Raw genomic sequence first — 15,066 nt, forward strand, 5'->3', positions numbered from 1 at the left:
CCCCAAACCATAAACCCTAAACCCTAAACCACAAACACTAAAATCTAAACCCAAAATCATAAACCCTCAATACCAATACATAAACCCTAAACCCTGAATCATAAAACCTAAACCCTAAACCTTAAAGCCTAAACCCTAAATCACAAACACGTCTGAACCTTAAACCATAAATCCTCAACCCAAAACCAAAAACCCTAAACCCTAAACCCTACACGCTAAACCCTAAACCACAAACCTTTGAGCCTAAACCCTAAACCATAAACCCTCAAACCCAAACCATAAACCCAAAACCTATACCGTAAACCCTAAACCATAAACCCTAAAGCCTAAGGCCTAAACCCTAAACCCTAAACACTAAACCATAAACCACAAACCCTAAAGCCCAAACACTAATCATTAAACCCTAAATCAAAAATCCTAAACCCTAAACCCTAAAGCATAAATCCTAAATTATAAACCCTAAATCCTAAAGCCCAATACCTAAAGCCTAAACACTAAAGCCTAAACCCTAAAGCCAAAATTCTACACTATAAACCATAAAAACTAAACCATAAATCCTCAAACCCAAACTATAAGCCCTAAACCCTAATTCCTACACCGAAAACCCTAAACCACACACCCTAATGCCTAAATCATAAACCATAAACCCTAAACCTTACACCATAAACCCTAAATCACAAAACCCAAAGCCTAAACCCAAAACCATAAACCCTCAACCCTAAACTATAAACCCTAAACCCTACACCCTACACCCTAAACCATAAACCATGAACCATAAAGCCTAAACCCTAACCTATAAACCCTAAACCCAAAACCATAAACCTATAACCCCAAACCATAAACCCTAAACTCTAAATCTTACACCTTAAACCCTAAACCACAAACCATAAAGCCTAAAGCCTAAACCATTAACCCTCAACCTAAAATCATAAACCCAAAACCCTAAACCCTAAACCCTACACCCAAAACCATAAATCCTAAACCCTAAACCCTAAACAGTAAACCCTAAACCATAAACCATCAACCCCAAACTATAAACCCTAAACCCTAAACCCAAAACTATAAATCCTAAGGCCTAAACCACAAACCCTAAACTCTAAACCCTAAATCCTAAACCCTAAACCTTAAACCGTAAACTCTAAAGACTAAATCCTAAATCACAACCCATCAACCCTACCCAAACACTAAACCCTAAACCATAAATCCTAAAACCTAAACCTAGACCCTAAACCCCAAACCATAAAGCCTAAACCCTAAACTCTAAAGCCTAAACCTTAAACCACAAACATTAAAGCCTAAATACTAAGCTATAAACACTAAACCCTAAACCATATACCATAAACCCTAAACCCTAAACCATATACCATAAACCCTAAACCATATACCATAAACCCTAAACCCTAAACCACAAACCCTAAAGCCTAAACCCTAAACCATAAACCATCAACACCAAATCATAAACCCTAAACCCTAAACCCTACACCCTAAAGCATAAATCTTAAACTATAAACCCCAAACCCTAAACCATAAACCCTCATCCTCAAACCATAAACCCCAAACCCTAAACCCTACATCCTAAACCACAAAACCAAAAGCCGAGACCCTAAACCATAAACCCTCAACCCCAAACCATAAACCCTAAACCCTAAACCATACACCCTAAAATCTAAACCACAAACGCAAAAGCCTAAACCCCAATCCATAAACCCTCAACCCCAAACCATAAACACGAAACCCTAAACCCTAAACCACAAACCCTAATGACTAAACCCTAAACCACAAACACGCCTAAACCCTAAACTATAAACCTTAAACCTTAAACCATAGACCCTCAACCCCAAACTATAAACCCTAAACCCTAAACCCTAAACCCTAAACCACAAACCGTAAAGTTTAAACCCTAAACTGTAAACCCTCAACCCCAAACCATAAAGCCTAAACCTAAACCCTAAACCATAAACCCTAAACCCTTTACTGTAAACCCTAAACAATAAATCCTAAACCCCAAACCTTAAACCACAAACCAAAAAGCCCTAACATTAAACACTAAACCCTAAACCCTAAACCATAAATCCTAAACCTAAACCCTATACCCTAAAGCCTAAACCATAAACCCTAAAGCCTAAAGCCTAAACCACAAACACTAAAGCCTAAATCCTAAACTATAAAAATTAAACGCTAATCCATAAACCCTCAACCCCATACCATAAACCCTAAACCATAAACCATACACCCTAAATCTTAAACCACAAACACTAAAGCCTATACCCTAAACCATAAACCATAAACCCTAAACCCTAAACCCTACACCCTAAAACCTTAACCACAAACCCTAAAGCATAAGCCTTAAACTATAAACCTTAAACCCTAACCATAAACCATCAACCCCAAATTATAAATCCTAAACCCTAAACCATACTAAACCCCAAACCCTAAAGTCTAAAACCTAAAACTTAAACCCTAAACCATAAGCCCTAAACCCTAAACCATAAACCTTCAATCCCAATCCATAAAGCCTGAACCCTAAACACAAAAACCTAAACCATAAACCGTCAACCCCAAATCTTAAACCCTAAACCCTGAACCATCAACCGCAAACCATAAACACTAAACCCTAAACCCAAAACCATAAATCCTAAGGCCTAAACCATAAACCCTAAATCACAACCAATAAACCCTAAACCTTAAACCTTAAACCACAAACTCTAAAGCCTAAACCCTAAATCACAACCAATAAACCCTAAGCCACAAACCCTAAAGCCCAAACACTAAACCCTAAATGATAAATCCTGAAACCTAAACCCTAAACCCTAAACTCCAAACACTAAAGCATAAACCCTAAACTCTAAAGCCTAAACCCTAAACCACCAAAATTAAAGCTTAAACACTAAACTATAAACCCTAAATCCTAAACCATAAACAATCAACCTCAAACAATAAACCCTAAACCCTACACCATAAACCCTAAACCACAAATCCTAAAGCCTAAACCCTAAACCATAAACCATAAACCCCAAATCATAAACTCTAAATCCTAAAAGATACATCCTAAAGCATAAACCTTAAACTATAAACCCTAAACCCTAAAGCATAAACAATAAACCCTCAACCCCAAACCATAAACCCTAAACCTAAAGCCTACATTCTAAACCACAAAACCTAAAGCCTACACCATAAACACTAAACCCTAAACCCTACACCCTAAAACCTAAAACACAAACCCTAAAGCCTAAACCCCAAACCATAAACCCTCAACCCCAAACCATAAACCCAAAACCCTAACCCCTAAACCACAAACACTAAATTCTAAACCCTAAACTATAAATACTAAACCCTAAATCCTAAGCCCTTAACTGTAAACCCTAAACAATAAATCCAAAACGCTAAACCCTAAACCTAGACTCTAAACCCCAAACCATAAAGCCTAAACCCTAAACTCTAAAGTCTAAACCTTAAACCACAAACACTAAATCCTAAACACTAAGCTATAAACCCTAAACCCTAAACTATAAACCATCAACCATAAACCATAAACCCTAAAACCTAAACTATACACCCTAAAGCCTAAACCAGAAACCCTAAAGCCTAAACCATAAACCATAAACCATCAACCCCAAACCATAAACCTTAAACCCTAAACCCTACATCATAAACCACAAAACCTAAAGCCGAGACCCTAAACCATATACTCTGAACCCTAAACCATAAACCCTGAACCCAAATCATAATCCCCGGACCCTAAACCAAACACCCCAAACCCTAAACACTAAACACTAAACCTTAAACCCTAAACCTAAACCCTAAACCCCAAACCATACCCTAAACCATAAAACCTGAACCCTAAACCCTAAACCACAAACACTAAACCCTAAACCCTAAACCCCCAACGCCAAACCATAAACCCTAAACCTTAAACCCTAAAACCTAAAGCCTAAACCCTAAAGCCTAAACACTAAACCACAAACTCGTCTAAACTTTAAACCATAAAACCTCAACCATAAACCATACACCCAAAGCCCTAAACCACAAACCCTAAAGCCTAAACCCTAAACCATAAACGCTTAAACCCAAACCATAAACCCTAAACCATACACCATAAACCCTAAACCACAAACCCTTAAGCCTAAGGCCTAAACCATAAACCATAAACCCTAAACACTAAACACTAAACCACAAACCCTAAAGCCTAAACACTAAACACTAAACCCTAAATCCTAAACCTTAAACCCTAAACCCTAAATCATAAACCCTAAAGTCTAAACCCTAAACTCTAAACCACAAACCCTAAAGCCTAAAGCCTAAAGCCTAAACCCTAAACCACAAACACTAAAGCCTAAATTCTACACTATAAACTATAAACCCTAAACCCTAAACCCTCAAACCCAAACCATAAGCCTAACACCCTAATCTCTACACCGTAAACCCTAAACCACACACCCTAACGCCTAAATCCTAAACCATAAACCCTAAACCTTACACCATAAACCCTAAACCACAAACTCTAAAGCCTAAACCCAAAACCATAAACCCTCATCCCTAAACCATAAACCCTAAACCCTACACACTACACCCTACACCATAAACCACAAACCATAAACCCTCAACCCCAAACCATACACCCTAAACCATAAACCCTAAACCACAAACCCTAAACTATAAACCCAAAACCATAAACCCTAAACCCGAAACCATAAACCCTAAACCCTACACATAAATCCATAAAACACAAACCCTAAAGCCTAAACCCTAAACTATAAACATTAAACCCTAAACCATAAACCATAAACCCTCAACCCTAAACTATAAATCCTAAGGCCTAAACCACAAACCTTAACCTCTAAACCCTAAATCCTAAACCCTAAACCATAAAGCACAAACTCTAAAGGCTAAAGGCTAAACCCTAAATTAAAACCCATAAACCGTAAGCCACAAACCCTAAAGCCCAAACACAAAACCGTAAACCATAAATCCTAAAACCTAAACCCTAAACCCTAAACCCCATACCTTAAAGACTAAACCCTAAACTCTAAAGCCTAAACCCTAAACTACAAACACTAAAGCCTAAACACTAAACCACAAACCCTAAACCATAAACCATCAACCCCAAACCATAAGCCCAAAACCCTAAACCCTAAACCACAAACACTAATGCCTAAACCCTAAACCACAAACACCCCTAAACTATAAACCCTAAACCTTAAACCATAAAACCTCAACCCTAAACCATAAATGCTAAACCCTAAACCCTATACCGTAAAACCTAAACCACAATCCCTAAAGAGTAAACCCTAAACTATAAACCCTCAACCCCGAACCATAAACCATAAAACCAAAACCATAAACCCTAAACCCTTAATTGTAAACCCTAAACAATAAATCCTAAACCCTAAACACTAAGTCCTCAACCATAAACCCTAAACATTAAACCACGAACCCAAAATCCCTAACACTAAACCCTAAGCCCTAAACCCTAAACCTAAACCCTAAACCCAAAATCCTAAACTCTAAACCACAAATTTGTCTAAACTTTAAACCATAAACCTTCAACCCCAAACCATAAAACCTAAACCTTAAACCCTACATCCTAAGCCATAAACCACAAACCATAAACCCTAAACCCTACACCATAAATCCTAAACCACAAACCCTAAAGCCTAAGTTATAAACCCTAAACCTTAAACACTAAACCTTAAACCACAAACCCAAAAGCCCAAATACTAAACACTAAACCCTAAATCCTAAACCTTAAACCCTAAATCCTAAACCCTAAACCCTAAACCACAAATCCTAAAGCCAAAACCCTAAACCCTAAACCCTAAACCCTAAACCACAAACACTAAAGCCAAAATTCTACACTATAAACTATAAACCCTAAACCATAAACCCTCAAACCCAAACTATAAGCCCTAAACCCTAATCCCTATACCGTAAACCCTAAACCACACACCCTAATGGCTAAATCCTAAACCATAAACTGTACACCTTACACCCTAAGCCCTAAACCACAAACTCTAAAGCCTAAACCCAAAATCATAAACCCTCATCCCTAAACCATAAACCCTAAACCCTACACCCTACACCCTAAACTATAAACCACGAACCATAAAGCTTAAACCCTAACCTATAAACACTAAACCCTAAACCATAAACCCTCAACCCCAAACCATACACCCTAAACCATAAACCCTACACCCTAAACCCTAATCCATAAACCCTCAACCCGAAACCATAAACCCTAAACCATAAACCGTACACCCTAAACCCTAAATCATAAATACTGAACAATAAACCCTCAACCCCAAATCATAAACCCTAAACCCTAAACCCTAAAGCATAAATCCTAAATTATAAACCCTAAATCCTAAAGCCCAAACCCTAAAGCCTAAACACTAAAGCCTAATCCCTAAAGCCAAAATTCTACACTATAAACAATAAAAACTAAACCATAAATCCTAAAACCCAAAGTATAAGCCCTAAACCATAATTCCTACACCGAAAACCCTAAACCACACACCCTAATGCCTAAATCCTAAACCATAAACCCTAAACCTTACACCATAAACCCTAAAACACAGACCATAAACCTTAAACCCTACGCCCTACACCCTAAACCATAAACCACGAACCATAAAGCCTAAACCCTAACCTATATACCCTAAACCCAAAACCATAAACCTATATCCCCAAACCTTAAACCCTAAACCCTAAATCCTACACCTTAAACCCTAAACCACAAACCATAACGCCTAAAGCCTAAACCATTAACCCTCAACCTAAACCAAAAACCCTAAACCCTAAACCCTACACCCAAAACCATAAATCCTAAACCCTAAACCCTAAACAGTAAACCCTAAACCATAAACGCTCAACCCCAAACGATAAACCCTAAACCCTAAACCTAAAACCATAAATCCTATGGCCTAAACCACAAACCCTAAACTCTAAACCCTAAATCCTAAACCCTAAACCTTAAACCATAAACTCTAAAGCCTAAACCCTAACCTATAAACCCTAAACCCAAAACCATAAACCTATAACCCCAAACCTTAAACCCTAAACCCTAAATCCTACACCTTAAACCCTAAACCACAAACCATAAAGCCTAAAGCCTAAACCATTAACCCTCAACCTAAAACCATAAACCATAAACCCTAAACCCTACACCCAAAAACATAAATCCTAAAGCCTAAACCCTAAACAGTAAACCCTAAACTATAAACCCTCAACCCCAAACTATAAACCCTAAACCCTAAACCCAAAATCATAAATCCTAAGGCCTAAACCATAAACCCTAAACTCTAAACCCTAAATCCTAAACCCTAAACCTTAAACCATAAACTCTAAAGCCTAAACCTAAATCACAACACATCAACCCTAAGCTACAAACCCTAAATCCCAAACATTAAACCCTAAACCATAAATCCTAAAACCTAAACTTAGACCCTAAACCCCAAACCATAAAGCCTAAACCCTAAACTCTAAAGCCTAAACCTTAAGCCACAAACATTATTAAAGCGTAAACACTAAGATATAAACACTAAACCCTAAACCACGAACCCTAAAGCCTAAACCCTAAACCATAAACCATCAACCCCAAATCACAAACCCTAAACCCTAAACCCTACACCCTAAACCCTAAACCCTAAACCCTAAACCCTAAACCATATACCCTCAACCTCAAACCATAAACCCCAAACCCTAAATCTTATATCCTAAACCACAAAACCTAAAGCCGAGACCCTAAACCATAAACCCTCAACCCTAAACCATAAACCCTAAACCCTAAACATTACACCCTAAAACTTAAACCACAAACGCAAAAGCCTAAACCCCAAACCATAAACCCTCAACCCCAAACCATAAATCCGAAACCCTAAACCCTAAACCACAAACCCTAATGCCTAAACCATAAACCACAAACACGCCTAAACCCTAAACTATAAACCTTAAACCTTAAACCATAAACCCTAAACCCTAAACCATAAACACTAAACCCTAAACCCTACACTGTAAACCCTAAACTACAAACCCTAAAGTCTAAACCTTAAACTATAAACCCTCAATCCCAAACCATAAACCCTAAACCCTAAACCCTAAACCATAAACCCTAAACTCTTAATTATAAACCCTAAACATTAAATCCTAAACCCCAAACCTTAAACCACAAACCAAAAAGCCCTAACACTAAATCCTAAACCCTAAATCCTAAACCCTAAACCCTAAACCCTAAACCTAAACCCCAAACCCTAAATCCTAAACCATAAACCCTAATGCCTAAATCCTAAACCACAAACACTAAAGCCTAAACCCTAAACTATAAACACTAAACGCTAAACCATAAACCCCATACTATAAACCCTAAACCATAAACCATACACCCTAAATCTTAAACCACAAACACTAAAGCCTATACCCTAAACCATAAACCCTAAACCCTAAACCCTACACCCTAAAACCTTCACCACAAATGTAAGAACCGCAACTAATCAATTGGTTAATTAAGTGATTAATTGCCCAAATTAGATTCCAAAAAGTTAGAGAGAGAATTTGGGGATTTAAAGGTGATTTTTGGACTCAGTGAGATTGAGGGATGCGTTTGTGTGTGGATTACCGACAGTTAAACAAAGTGACAGTAAAGAACAAGTACCCGCTGCCAAGGAGTAATTGCAAGGAGCTGGAGTGTTTTCCAAGATTGATTTGAGATCCAATTACCACCAGATAAGAGTGAAGGAAGATGATATCCCTAAGACTGCCTTTAGAACACGCTATGGACACTACGAGTTTGCGGTAATGTCTTTTGGGTTAACGAATGCACCTGCTATTTTCATAGATTACATGAACAGAGTATTTCGTCCCTTTCTGGACAAATTCGTGGTGGTTTTCATAGATGACATCTTAGTTTACTCTAAGACGGTAAAGGAGCATGAGGAACACTTGAGGATTGTACTGCAAATCTTAAAGGAGCGGAAGTTGTACGCTAAGTTGTCAAAGTGCGAGTTCTGGAAGGAGGAAGTAAAGTTCGTAGGCCACGTGGTGAGTAAGGGAGGAATAGCTGTAGATCCTTCTAAAGTAGAAGCGGTGATGGAATGGGAAAGACCGACGACTGTGACGGAAGTCAGAAGCTTTTTGGGTTTAGCCGGATATTACCGGAGATTTATCGAAGGATTTTCCTGGATTGCGCTACCAATGACAAAGTTGACAAGGAAAGAAGTGTCGTTCGAGTGGACGTCGGAGTGCGAAGAAAGTTTTCAAATGTTAAAGCAGAGATTAACTTCAGCACCTGTTCTAATCCTACCGGAACCACGTGAACCGTTTGAGGTATATTGTGATGCTTCTTTGAAGGGTTGGGTTGCGTGTTGATGCAACACCGGAATGTGGTGGCTTACGCATCGCGTTAGCTGAGACCACATGAGGTGAATTACCCCACTCATGACTTGGAATTAGTGGCAATTGTGTTTGCATTGATGATTTGGAGACACCACTTATACGGAGTAAGGTTTAGCGTCTTTTCTGATCATAAGAGTCTCAAGTACATCTTTGATCAGAAAGAGCTAAATATGCGCCAGAGAAGGTGGATGGAGTTGCTTAAAGATTATGATTTCGAGTTGAGTTATCACCCTGGAAAGGCGAACGTGGTAGCAGACGCTTTGAGTCGGAAATCTTTAACAATTGCTTGGATGAGAATCAAGGAAGAAGAACTAGTGGATAAGTTTGTAGATCTTAAGCTGGATATTAGTGAAGTTGCCGGAAGAGCTTGTTTGAACTAGTTACAGATTTTAAGCACGTTTAAATCAGAAATACAAAGGGCGCAGCAAGATGAGCAGAAGTTTCAGCAATTGTTTCAACCAGTTGGCGATAAGAGACGCGAAGAATTCACTAAGGATGATGAAGGGTTATGGAGATACAAAGGAAGGATTTGCATACCAGATGTTGGGAGTTTGAGGCGAGACTTGCTGTTGGAGGCTCACAACAGTGGGTTTTCTATTCATCCCGGGAGCACGAAGATGTATTATGACTTGAAGAAGATGTTCTGGTGGCCGGGGATGAAGGGTGATGTAGCTACAGTGGTATCCAAATGTTTGGCCTGCCAGAAAGTGAAGATAGAGCATCAAAAACTGTCAGGAATGCTACAACCACTTGAGATTCCTCAGTGGAAGTGGGAAGGAATTGCTATGGATTTTGTTACCGGTTTACCGAGGACTAGGTCGGGGTTTGATGCGATTTGGGTGATCGTAGATTGCTTAACCAAATCCGCTCATTTTCTGCCTATCCGACTAAACTGTTCTATGGAGGAATTGGCAAGGTTATACATCAAGGAGATAGTGAGGTTGCATGGTGTGCCATCAAGCATAGTATCGGACCGTGATCCCCGATTCACATCAAGGTTTTGGGGAGCTTTCTAAAGAGCTTTCGGTACGAAGCTATGTCTTAGTACGGCGTATCATCCACAAACAGATGGACAATCGGAAAGGACTATTCAAACATTGGAAGATATGCTGAGAGCATGTGTGTTGGATCAACCTGGGAATTGGGATCGTTACATGCCATTGGTGGAGTTCGCATATAACAACAGCTTTCATGCAAGCATTGGGATGGCTCCGTATGAGGCTTTGTATGGACGAAAGTGTCAGTCTCCACTTTGTTGGTATGAATTTGGAGAAGTAAGTGTCTTGGGTCCAGATTTGATAGCAGAGACTACTGAGAACATTAAGAAGATTCGTGCAAGGATTTTAACTGCCCAAAGTCGACAGAAGAGTTATGCGGATCAGAGAAGGAAACCCTTAGAGTTTGAAGTGGGAGAACACGTATTCCTTAGGGTTACACCGACAACTGGGATTGGAAGAGCAATCAAGACCAAGAAGTTGAACCCAAGATATATAGGACCGTTTGAGGTTTTGAAGAGATTCGGGCCGGTGGCATATCAAGTAGCTTTGCCACCTCATCTGTCTAACTTGCATGACGTATTCCACATGTCACAGCTCCGTAAATACACGTTGGATGCGGCTCATGTGTTGGAGCCTGAATCGGTCAAGTTGAAAGAGAACTTGACTCTCCAAGTGACACCAGTGAGGATCGATGACACTAGTGTAAAGAAGCTACGAGGAAAGGATGTCCCATTGGTTAAAGTTGCTTGGGAGCGAACAGGAGTAGAAGAGCATATTTGGGAATTGGAGTCTGAGATGCGAAAGGATTATCCCGAGCTTTTCTCAGGTAATTCAAATTTTGAGGGCAAAATTTCTTATTTGGTGGGGAGAATGTAAGAACCGCAACTAATCAACCGGTTAATTAAGTGATTAATTGCCCAAATTAGATTCCAAAAAGTTAGAGAGAGAATTTGGGGATTTAAAGGTAATTTTTGGACTCAGTGAGTCTTTCTGAGTCAGAAAATGTGCTTTCTACGAAAAACCGTGAAAAATTGTGAACCGGTTGAACCGGTTCAAGCCTGCCTGGTACCGCACGAGAAAAGTGAAAACCGTCAAAAAACCTTAGAAAAACACTAGAAATGGAAAATCGGGCTTTAATTTTAAAGATTTGGCTCGAAGTTAGGCCAAACGGGCTAAAAACGCTAACGGGTTAGACCGGGCCCAAGTTGGGCCCAAGCCCAACATATAAATACACTTAAATGAACCCATTTCAGCCACTTTCACCCTCATAACCTAAACACAACAGTAGCTGAAGTGAGGAGAGAGGTGAGAGCTTTTCACCATTGTTACTATTCACTTCAAACTTCCCAAGCTCATATCTTGAGCTACGGAGCTCCGATCGCCGCACCGTTTGCGGCTACGCGTTCCTTGTGAAGAGCTCTACAAAACCCACCCAAGAAACCCTCAAGGTAACCACGAAATCTTTCCAGTTTCTCTCTTCAAAATTTTGGGTTTTATTAGAGTTTTGGGTTAAATGGGTTTTTGTGATTTTGGATGTTTAGGTTTGCTCTAATCCTTGCTTAGCTTTGGATTTGTGTTATCAAATCTGTTGGGAAAGGTAAAAGCTCTTAAACCCTTGTGAGATTATGCTTATGTTGAACCCTAGGTTGATTTGTGGTGATTTATATGTATATAGTTTGATTATTGTGGCTTTGGGAGCTTTTGGAACTTATTTGTGCTTGTTGGAGTGGATTTGAAAGCTTGGATTGTGGTTGGAAGATTGTTGGTGCTCATTTTGAGTTTGGGTGCATAAAGGGAATCGGCCAAGGTATGTTTCGGTTTCCTCTATGTAGTATATAATATTCATGGACACTTAGGCTAGTTGACCCTAAGATAGGATTGGATGTTGTTGGTGTATGAATGATTATGTGTAAATTGATGTTAATTGTTGGTATCCTTGGAATATTGTGATTAAGGATGATTATGGAGAATTGTTGGTGTTAATGAGTATTGATGATTATTGTTGTTGATGAGGATTTGTTGATGTGGTTGATAATGGATGATAAATATTGATATTTTTGGTAATTGAAGGTGAGTGTTGGGATTGTTGATAAATGGTTATATTGATGTTGATAGTATGATGTTGGAGTTTGATGTTGAAATTAATAATGATGATGGTTAGTAAGGGTATTATTATGTATTTGATAGTGAGAATTGATGATTATATATGGTGGAGTGGTAAATTGGATATGGAAAATGGTAAATTCTGATATGTGATAGAATTGATGTGGTTTTGGTTGGATTGGGTTATGAAAGTTGGTAAATTGAGATTCTTGTGAGTCTTGGTAAAAGTTGACTTTTGGTGAATTTTGTCTAATCATAACTTACGCCTTGGTTTTCAAAATCTATTGAAATTAGTTTAGCATTAAAGCTTATTGAAAACTATTCGAATCGATATAAAGTTTGTAAAAAAAAATTGGAATTAGGTAGAGGAAGTTATGATCATTCAAAGTTAGTGTTAAAAATCTGAAATTTTCCAGAGTTGCAGAATTTCATTACTTCTGATATGTGCGGGTGCACACGTCCTGTTTCTCAAAAATTTATTTGTTTTCAACTATTTTGCCTTTTCAACAAGGTTGTAAGCTTCTATAATAGCATTTTAAGACGTTTGGGCCTAGTTTTGAGTATTAGAACATGGGATATAAATTAAGGGCTCTAGTACATGATTTTAAGGTAAATTAGAAAACGGAGGCCTAGGTTTCTGGCGTGCTGAGAATGGTTTGACGTTAGGTGAAGGATGATTGGTATATGAGATGAGGAATGATAGACTTTTGGTATTTGGAAACTGAGTTATAAAGGGACAGTGGTTGAGATGAGTCGGGGACTCGGATTGAAGTGATGGATCTATGTATGCTGAAAATACTTTTGAAAACCATTGAAATAATATTTTTACATAATATTTTGAGACGCCATGCGCCTGGCAGGGACGGTGGTTAATCTCGCCTATCGAGGTAGCGGCGGCGGCGTAAGGACGGTGGTTAATCCCGCTTACGTTGAGATGTGAGGTCTGAGGCAAGAATATCCCGCTCGCATCCCTTCGGATCTATAGGGCGAGCAGGCGCCGGTACCTGGACAGTGATCCGGGCACTATATCTCGGGGGTTCCCATATGAAAAATCCGAAGGGCGACGTCTCCATGGAGATGTGTCAGGTTGGCAGTTGAATCGACAATGTGATATCACAGCCAGTAGGGCAGGCATTCATCATATGCATTTCCTATCTGCTTGTATGCTTTGTCTACTTGTAATGGTTTGCCTAATTGAATAACATGCTTACTTGCTATCTGAATTATTTGCCATATATGCTACTACTTGTGCTATACTTGCTTTGAACATTATCTGTGTTTTCTGCTGGGATTGAGGAGGTTCGGAAGGCGGTGGCGATGGGATCGCATGGAGGATCGGTTGGTGAAGGCTGTGGGACAGCGGTGTTTGGTTAGAATAGAAATCCCTTAAGATAGATAACCTGGTTTATTTAAGTCAAGTTGGTATATTATGCTTAAATGTTTTAGAATGCTTTAAGTTAAATCTTGTGATTGATATGGAGCTTAGGATTGCCTTTGGCGTCCCGGGGTCTTATATCCTATATCACTGGGAACTGTTACCATACTGAGAACCGCCGGTTCTCATACCATATTGTTGTTGTGTTTTTCAGATGTAGGTCGCAACCCACCTCGGTGAGTTGCTTTGGTTGGTGACAGGAGCGGAGAATCTTGGATCATTTTGGAGTTCTTTTTGGTTTATTTTGTTTATACATCTCTCCTTTTGTATTTTGTTTTGCCTAGAGGCATGTATTTGAGAGAACAAAACTCGTATAAGCTGTTTTTACTGTATGGTTTTGTATATCAGTATATGGCTAGCCGGCTTAAACTCCGGGAGTCGTGACTAGTTCCCTATGATATTATATACTTATCTTTTGTTATATCTTCTCTGTTTCTTATGCCTTAAGCTAGTAGCTCCGTTAGTATGTTTGTGCTTCGAAATTCTGTTTTTGAGCTATATCTTTCATTGGGCTTCTAGTACTATTTATGTATGAGTTTAGAACTGTCGTAATCTCTGATTGACCGTGGCTTTACGACGCGAGGTAAGGCTTAGGCTAATTAGGGTGTTACAACAAACCCCATAAACCATAAACCTTAAACTATAAACCTTAAACCCTAAACCATAAACCCTCAACCCCAAACTATAAATCCTAAACCCTAAACCCTAAACCATAAGCCCTAAACCCTAAACCATAAACCTTCAATCCCAATCCATAAACCGTGAACCCTAAACGCAAAAACCTAAACCATAAACCATCAACCCCAAATCATAAACCCTAAACCCTGAACCCTAAACCATACACCTTAAGCCAGAAACACTAAAGTATAAACCCTAAACTATAAACCTTAAGCCATAAACCCTAAACCATCAACCCCGAACCATAAACACTAAACCCTAAACCCAAAACCATAAATCCTAAGGCCTAAACCACAAACCTTAAACTCTAAATGCTAAATCCTAAACCCTAAACCCTAAACCACAAACTCTAAAGCCTAAACCCTAAACCATAACCAATAAACCCTAAGCCACAAATCCTAAAGCCCAAACACTAAACCCTAAATGATAAATCCTAAAACCTAAACCCTAAACCCCAAACCCTAA

At 39.0% G+C, this 15,066-nt stretch overlaps 1 long non-coding RNA gene and 1 pseudogene across 1 annotated transcript; both read left to right on the forward strand.

The window, feature by feature from the left end:
• The first annotated feature begins 8,590 nt into the window (after positions 1–8,590).
• Positions 8,591–11,661, forward strand: LOC148544901 (uncharacterized; annotated as a pseudogene).
• Positions 11,662–11,743: 82 nt separating this feature from the next.
• Positions 11,744–12,129, forward strand: LOC148544902 (uncharacterized). The gene is made up of 3 exons (XR_015899489.1): positions 11,744–11,833; positions 11,927–11,982; positions 12,061–12,129. It is a non-coding gene; the product is annotated as an uncharacterized LOC148544902 (long non-coding RNA).
• Positions 12,130–15,066: the final 2,937 nt, after the last annotated feature.

Source organism: Arachis ipaensis, chromosome B9 (genome assembly GCF_059453495.1).
Source record: "Arachis ipaensis isolate K30076 ecotype BB chromosome B9, ASM5945349v1, whole genome shotgun sequence".
Lineage (NCBI taxonomy): Eukaryota > Viridiplantae > Streptophyta > Magnoliopsida > Fabales > Fabaceae > Arachis > Arachis ipaensis.